At 45.9% G+C, this 8,084-nt stretch overlaps 1 protein-coding gene across 1 annotated transcript in view; it reads left to right on the plus strand.

The window, feature by feature from the left end:
- The window catches only part of KIAA1958 (KIAA1958 ortholog), a 204,956-nt gene that overhangs the window by 191,282 nt on the left and 5,590 nt on the right, over positions 1-8,084 (plus strand). The window lies entirely within an intron of this gene.

Raw genomic sequence — 8,084 nt, forward strand, 5'->3', positions numbered from 1 at the left:
CCACGGGGCCAGCCCCCTGATTCAGTTTTATACACTTTCTCGGGGCAATTTCATCCGTTCCCATGGCCTTAGATAAGAAGACCCACATTATCTAAAACTTTCTCCCAGGGGTTCTTCATCTGAACCACAGAATGCAGAAAATGACTCGAGTGCCTATTTTCTCAGTTCTCCCAGGGAGAACTGAGGTGCACGACTAGTACCATTCTAGGTGCAGGGGAGAGACGTTAATTCACTCCAGACAGGAGAGGCCTTGGGGCATTAGGGCTTACTTCTCTAGTGGAACTTGAGTTGCGAAAGGCTCCTCAGCCCCATGTCCCCACCCCCTATTTCTTCCTAAGGAAGTGCTACCTGCATCCACCATGTTGCCCAACCAGAACCCTGACAGTCGTTCTAGGACTCCTCTTCCCTGTTCCTCTTTCATCCTCCATCACCAGTTTCCATTATTGGATAACTCTGCCTATCTTAATAACCTTTGAACCCCTTCCCTTCCCATTCTCCTCACTGCCACCAGTTTGGCCGGCTCATACCATTTTGCCCCATGATTGCTTAATTGCAACCTGACTGGTCTCCGTGCCTTTACTGGTCTCCACTGCTTCCTGGGAAAATCTCACTAAATCTTAATCTTAGTCTATCATTTCCCCTTCAGTGGCTCTCCAAAGCCTTTCTGATAAAGCTTCAAACCTTCCACGTGGATTGCTGGCTCCTGCTGTTACACCATTCCCTCCCTTTCTGCCATTGTGGCTGCTCCTCGTCTCACCCTCTGCCTGGGATGCCCTCTCCCTTCCACTCGCTCCTCTGCCATCGCCCCTTTCTTTTGTAACAGTCTTAGCCTTCAGTTCTCATCTAGCATGCTGTACATGTGAGCTCCTCTAAGGAGCAGCCAGTCCTCTTGGATTCTGCAGCCTCAGAAATTAGCAACGTTGAAAAGAATCTACAAGCCGATCACTGCCATCCTGCAGGTTGTCTCCTGTTCCCAAGGAGCCAAGTGTATTCAAAGGGAGCAGCTTTGCATGTGTGAGCATTTGACTCATGCAGTGGCTAAACTGGGAGAAGAACTCAGTTGTCTGATGCAGGTTTGCACCTTGTGGGATGGAGGCCTGTGCTTCAGCTCGTGGCTGCTCAGAGCCTGTATTTTCACCGTTGGATGTCTTCCTAAGAAACTTGAGTAGCTCTGGTAAAGAAGAATGAGAGGCTGGCACACACTCCTGTTTTCTTAACAGTAATATGGCTGCCAGCTTCATGGTATTTGCTGCAATATCGTAAAGCTCAGAATCTCCTGGGGGACTCCCAATGGTACTAACACCTGTGGACTTGAGAAGATTCCCAGAAGACTACATTGGAGAAGCAGCTAAAGAGGCAGCAGCTAAATTCCTTTTGATCAAAAGATTTGAACCTGGCACCCGTGGCCGGGCTGCAGGGAGTCTAGGAATCCCCTAGAATCATAGGCATAGTTTTTTGTGTATATGTATGTGTACATTTCCCTTGGGGAGACGGTGCACTGCTGAGGACTGAGATGCCAGATTTCCCTTGGGATGGTCAGACTTGTTTCATTTATTCATTAAAATGTTGGAACACTTGCTATGATGCAACAGGCACTTTGCTAAACACTGGAGATATTTATCAGTGAAAAAAAAACATAAAAGTATCTGCACTTACAGCATTTATATTCCAGTAGGAGAAGGCAGACAATAAACAAAATAAGAAAGTAAGTTACATTCTACGTTAGAAGGTGCTAAGTGCCACAGGGAAAGATTAAGGAAGGTTGTACTCGGGGAGGGAGATGAAATTTTAAATAGAGTGGTCAAAGATGACTTTTTTTTTTTAAGATTTTTTTTACTTTTCCTTTTTCTCCCCAAAGCCCTCTGGTACATAGTTGTGTATTTTTAGTTGTGGGTCCTTCTAGTTGTGGCATGTGGGACACCACCTCAGCATGGCCTGATGAGTGGTGCCATGTCCACACCCAGGATCCGAACTGGTGTAACCCTGGGCCACCGAAGCAGAGCGCGTGAACTTAACCACTCCACCACAGGGCTGGCCCCCAGGAGATGACTTCTAGATAAAGACTTGAGACTGTTGAAGGAGCAAGCTGCATGGGTATAAGGAAGAAGAGCATGCCAGGCAGGGGGAACAGCAGGTGCAAAGGCCCTGAGGTCCCAGAAGTATCTGGAGGACTGTCTCTTCAAAGTTGCTTTTGCCTGACATTAAGGCAGACAGCAGGGGCTAAGAAAACATCATCCCCTTCCTGCAGAGTGGATGGGCTGAGCATCTTGGGTCAAAGCACTTTCTGTTTGATGGACGAGGCTGGTTTGCCTGACCAAAGCTATAAAGAATAAGGATATTGCTGTGGACCAGGGACTGACATTCGTCATCATTCAGACCTGTGAGTTCCAACGGGATGGAAGCACATATACTTTTGGCTCAAATTTCAATTGTCATTTTGGTCACTGGCAGTTTTCAATAGATCAACCACCTCTCAATAGAAGAGCTTAGTAACTCTAAGGGGGAAAGAGAAAGACTACGTTAAGATTCAAGGGGGACAAAACTTCACTCTGCCTGTTTTCAGCTAAGTTTTTTTGTCCAACAAATAGACTCATTTGACAATATTTTGTATATTGTCATCCATTGTAAAGACTCTGGCTTTTATGACTCTCAGTGAGATGGAAACTCACTAGAGAAGAAAAATGACATGATCATATTTATATTAAAAAATTCATTATGAGGGCCGGCCCTGTGGCCAAGTGGTTAAGTTTGCACACTCTGCTTTGGTGACCTAGAGTTACACCAGTTCGGATCCTAGGTGTGGACATGGCACCGCTCATCAGGCCGTGCTGAGGTGGCGTCCCACATGCCACAACTAGAAGGACCCACAACTAAAAATACATAACTGTACTGGGGGGCTTTGGGAGAAAAAGGAAAAATACAATCTTTAAAAAAAATTTATTATGGTAAAATATACATAAAATTTTACCATTTTAAGCATTTTTAAATGTTATGGTTCAGTGGCATTAAGTACATTCACATTGTTGTACGACTATCCATTTCCAGAACTTTTTCATCATCTCATAATGTAACTCTGTACCCATTGAACAGTGACTCCTCATTTCCCCTTGCCCCCAGCCCCAGGAACCACCATCCTCTTTTCTGTCTCTATGAATCTGACTACTCTAGGTACCACATATAAGTGGAATCATGCAGTATTTGTCCTTTTGTGTCTGGCTTATTTCACGTAGCATAATGGCTTCAAGGTTCATCTATATTGTAGCACGTCTCAGAATTTCCTTCCTTTTTAAGGCTGACACCCCATTGTATGTATATACCACTTTTTAACCCATTCATCTGTTGATGGACATTTGGGTTGTTTCCACCTTTTGGCTATTGTGAATACTGCTGCTGTGAACATGGGTGCACAAATATCTGTTTGAGCCCCCGCGTTCAGTTCTTTTGGGTATATGCCCAGAAGTAGGATTACTGGATCAAATGGTAATTCTATGTTTAATTTTTTTGAGGAGCTGCTACACTGTTTTCCACAGCAGCTGTGACATTTTCCATTCCCACCAACAGTACACGAGGGTTCCAATTCCTCCACATCCTCACCAACACCTGTTGTCTGTTTTTTGGGTAATAGCCGTCCTAATGAATGGTCCTAGTGGTCTCATTGTAGTTTTTGATTTGCATTTCCCTCATGATTAGTGATGCTGAGCATCGTTTTTGGGTGCCTCACTTGCGTGTTTAAAGTATCACTCTGGCCACTGTGTTGAATATTCTCAACTATGGGGTGAGATGGAGGGCAGGGGGCAAACATGGAAGGAGGAAGCCCAGGTCGAAGGCTACTGCAGTAGTCTCAGTAAGTGATGACTGGTGGCGTGGGACAAGATGAGAACAGTGGAAGTAGTAAGAATTTATGGGGTTCTGGATATATTCTGAGGCTAGAGCTGCCAAGATTAAAAGAGGAATGTGAGGAAGTAGCCTAGAATGACTCTCATGTTAAGGGCAGTGCAAATAGCCATTTACTGAGATGGAGGGAAGAGCATGCTGGGAAGGTGAGCGATGAAGAGTCTGACTTTGGAGTCAGCCCTGATGACCTAGGGGTTAAAGTTTGGTGCCCTCCGCTTCGGCGGCCCAGGTTCAGTTCTTGGGCACGGAACCACACCACCCATCTGTCAGTAGCCATGCTGTGGTGGCAGCTCACACAGAAGAACTAGAAGGACTTACAACTAGAATATACACCTATGGACTGGGGCTTTGGGAAGGGGGAAAAAAAAGATGCAGATGAAGACTGATTTTGGACATGTTAAGTTTGGATGCCTGTTAGACTTCCAAAGGGAGATGCCATGTTGACAGTGGAGATGGGAGTTTGGAGATCAAGAGTATTTAGGTTATCTTTTGCTGCATAATAAACTACCCCCAAACTTAGAGGTTTAAAACAGCAACAATTTATTATTTCTTACAATTTTGTGGGTTGACTGGGCCCAGCTTGCCAGCTCCGCTCTATGTGGCATCAGTTGGGGTCACTCACTTGGCTGCATTCAGCTTGTAGCTGGGCTGAGCAGGAAGGCCCACGGTGGATTCACTCACATTTCTGGCACCTGAGTGCCCCACCATATGGCCTCTCTATGTGGCTAGCTCAGGCTTCCTCACAGCATGGTGGTCACAGGGAGTCAGACTTCTCACATAGTGGCTGGCTTCTCCAGAAAGGACAAGAGCAAGAAGCTCTTCAGGCCTCTTAAAGGATGGGTCTGAATTGACATCACGTCTCTTCTGCCACATCCTATTTGTCAAAACACATCACAAGGCCAGCATGTATGCACGGGGAGGGGAAACAGACTCCCCCTTTTCATGAGAACAGTGGTGTATGCCTATGGGGACAGGAGGAATTGATGGTAGCCATCTTTGGAGACTAACCACCACAAAGGGGCAGATCAGGGCTGGTGATATAAGTTTGAAAGTAATCAGAAGATAGTCAGTACTTAAAGCCATGATACTAGATAGGATTACCCAGGGAATGACTGTAGAAAGAAAAAAGATGGAAAGGTTGGTCTTTAGGGTAGTCCAACATTTTGCATTTGGAAGGAGGAGAAGCCAACAAATGAAACAGAGAAGAAACAACCAATAAAGTAAGAGGAAAACCAGAAAAGCACGGTGTTGCTGAAGACAAGGGCAGATAGCGTTTCAAGGAGGAAGAAGTGATCCGTTGCGGAAAATGCTGAGAATTCAAGTAGGACAAGGGATGAAGATCAACAACTGGATTTGGCCAAGTGGAGATGACTGGTGCTTTTATGAGAATAATTTCAGTGAATTTGTGGAGATATAAGCTTGATTAGGGTGAGTTCCAGAGACAACGGGAGAAGAAAAATTAAATGCAGCTAGCATAGACAACTCTTTGTTATACAGGGAAGCAGAGAAATGGGGCAGTAATGGAACAGAATATAGATCAAGGGAAGAAAAATGTAGAAATCAGCCTTCAAAAGGAAGGTGAACCATTCATTCACTACAGCAAGAAAGGCAGAGTATATGGTCACAAATGCAGGTAGGGTGACTACATGTGGTACCGGGAGGCGCTGTGGAAACAAATACAGTCTGTTGGTGAAGGGACAGTCAGGTCAGGCTTGAACAAGACATAAGATCATTGGAAGGTCTTTAAGTAAATTCCCATTTATAGGGGAAAAGCATGATTCTGTGGAGAGAGAGAGGAATGAAAAGAGGTAACTGACAGTGTGAAATCTCCGAGTATGTGGCTACAGAACAGCATTCAGAACCTAGGGATGAAGAAGGTAGGGATATCCGATTCCAGATTCAGGGAATGGCCAGTGTGTGGTGACTAGAGAATGGAGAAGGCAGTCTTTGGAGCAGAGGACCTGAGGGCCTGGGAGACAAGGGTATTAGTTTAAAGTAAGATGGCTGCCGGTGTTCTCAGGGTAACAGCAGGGGTAATGCAGATAAAGACTGAAGTCGGAGTCCAGGTCCTTCTTGACTCAAGGATCAAGGTGCTAAGGAATGTGAGGGAGTGCTCAAACATAGTGCTTGGCAATGATGGCGCTGGAGTTTTTAAGTGAGGAGGGGGCGTGCATTTTTAAGAAGTGAATTCTGAAATGCAGTTACAACAATATTCTGGAGCTGCAGTGGTGAGCGAGCCGGAAACTAGCTGAACCCACAGCCGGGATTTGAACCCGTGATCTGCTGCCTCCTGATCCTGTGCCTGTACAGGCGCGAGACCGCAGACCTCAAGAGAAAGCTGGGTGCTGAGAAACAGTCGGGACGCATAGATATATTTTGGTGATTGAACCAAGGGAATTCCAGAGATCGCAGTAGTGCACTCATCAGGAAAGGACGTGGCATGGAAGGGTTAAGGTCGGCAGGGGCAAGGCAGGAGACTGGACTGCAAGGGAGAGAATGCACAGGCAGCTAATTTGATGAGATGAAGAATGGCCTAAGGCGGAGGCACCACTGTGCGGTCCTGAGGAGAAATCGGAGTTTTAGAGTTCTGCTTTCCCTTAGCTGTGTGGCTACGAGATTAGTGAGCAAGTTAGTACATCTTGTCTTAGGGCATTTAGGTGGCCAGTGACAGAAAGCCTACTGTAATCTGGCTTAAACAATAATGAGGATTTATTACTTCCTATAATAGAGGAAGGAATTTAGGGATTGGTTCACTCAGCGGTGCAAAGACGTCATCAGGGACCCAGTTTCTTTCTATTTCTCTGCTGCACCTTTTATGGTGGTGGCTTCATCCTAAGACTGGTCCCACCTCATGGTCACATAATGGCTGCCCACCCACACTCAGGTAAATATATATATTTCCTTTTACACATCTAGAAAGATTCTCTTTTGGTAGCATTCCCAGAAAGGTGAGAACACATCTTTTCCATAAGCCCAGCATACCTCTCCTGGTCTCATTTGGGTTGAATTTGGGTAACATATGCAATCTTGAACCAATTCCTGTGGTCTGTGAAATACCACGTGCTGACTGGCTGTGGTAAAAGCGATTTGCCCTGATGGATTTGGAGCATGAAGGCCCACTCCTGTTGCTGGGACAGTCAGCTTCCCCTGAAGCACCCTGGCTGTACTGGCGAAAGGGCATGCCCAATAGAAATCTGGTATTGTTAGGAAGGGGAAAGGAAGAATTAATGCTGAGTAGATTATGGAGAACATCGCTATCACACTGAGCTGACATGACGATTAAATGCATACTGTGTGAGGATGTCTTGCCTTTTCTTTCCTAAAAGGTTCTTGGAGGTAGAGATACAGAGTAAAGCTGGGGACGAGAAGACAGGCAGATAAGGGTGGGGGGGGAGGAACGAGAAGCTTGGGGGAGGGTCCCAGAACTAAATGGAAGAGACAGCAGAGGCAGATGGGGCTGGAGTTGAAATGTAGATGTGAACAGCACACACGTGTCTGAAATCTCAATAGAAACTGAGTAGTATTCTTCTGGCAAGCTCCCTCTCCCGAGAGCCGATGAGGGCCCAGGTGGTTCATCTCTGTACCTGCCTACACGCAGCAATGTTCAGTAGCTCCCAAGCATACACCAGCTAAAGATATTTGCCTCACTCTAGAATTCAAGACTCTAGAATACGAATTCAGCCTACTTTTGACCTACTTTCTGATTATTGCCGAGTACAAATTTATCCAAATCTATCCATACAAGTCGCTTTTTTTTTGGGTCGCTTCCCAACTGCCCCTACACCCCTCTCCTCCCTGTATTTGTGCGGGCTTTTCCTTTGCTTTGAAGGTTGCTCCATCCTTCCGGGCTGAAATCCTCTCATCTTGAAAGCCGAGTTCAAATGCTTGTTCTCTGATGTTGCCTCTGCTGGTCCTTCCAGGCTCATGGACTCATTCTCTCCTCACTAGGTTGCACCCTAGCTGTGAGTGTGCTTGTCTCGCCCACTCTAGACTGTCAGATTCTTGAGGACGGTCAAGTTCTCTTCCTCCATCCATGTTCATTCTTTATTTGCTCGTTAAAAAAAGCTGTGGGTGTCTACTGTGCACTAGTCACTGTGCACACAGAGATGAACAAGAAAAGCACTCAGTAAATATTGGTTGAGCTTAACGCTGTTGAAGTGGGACTTGTGCTGACTGATGGGATCCCCGGT

Source organism: Equus przewalskii, chromosome 26, assembly GCF_037783145.1.
Source record: "Equus przewalskii isolate Varuska chromosome 26, EquPr2, whole genome shotgun sequence".
Classification (NCBI taxonomy): Eukaryota; Metazoa; Chordata; class Mammalia; order Perissodactyla; family Equidae; genus Equus; species Equus przewalskii.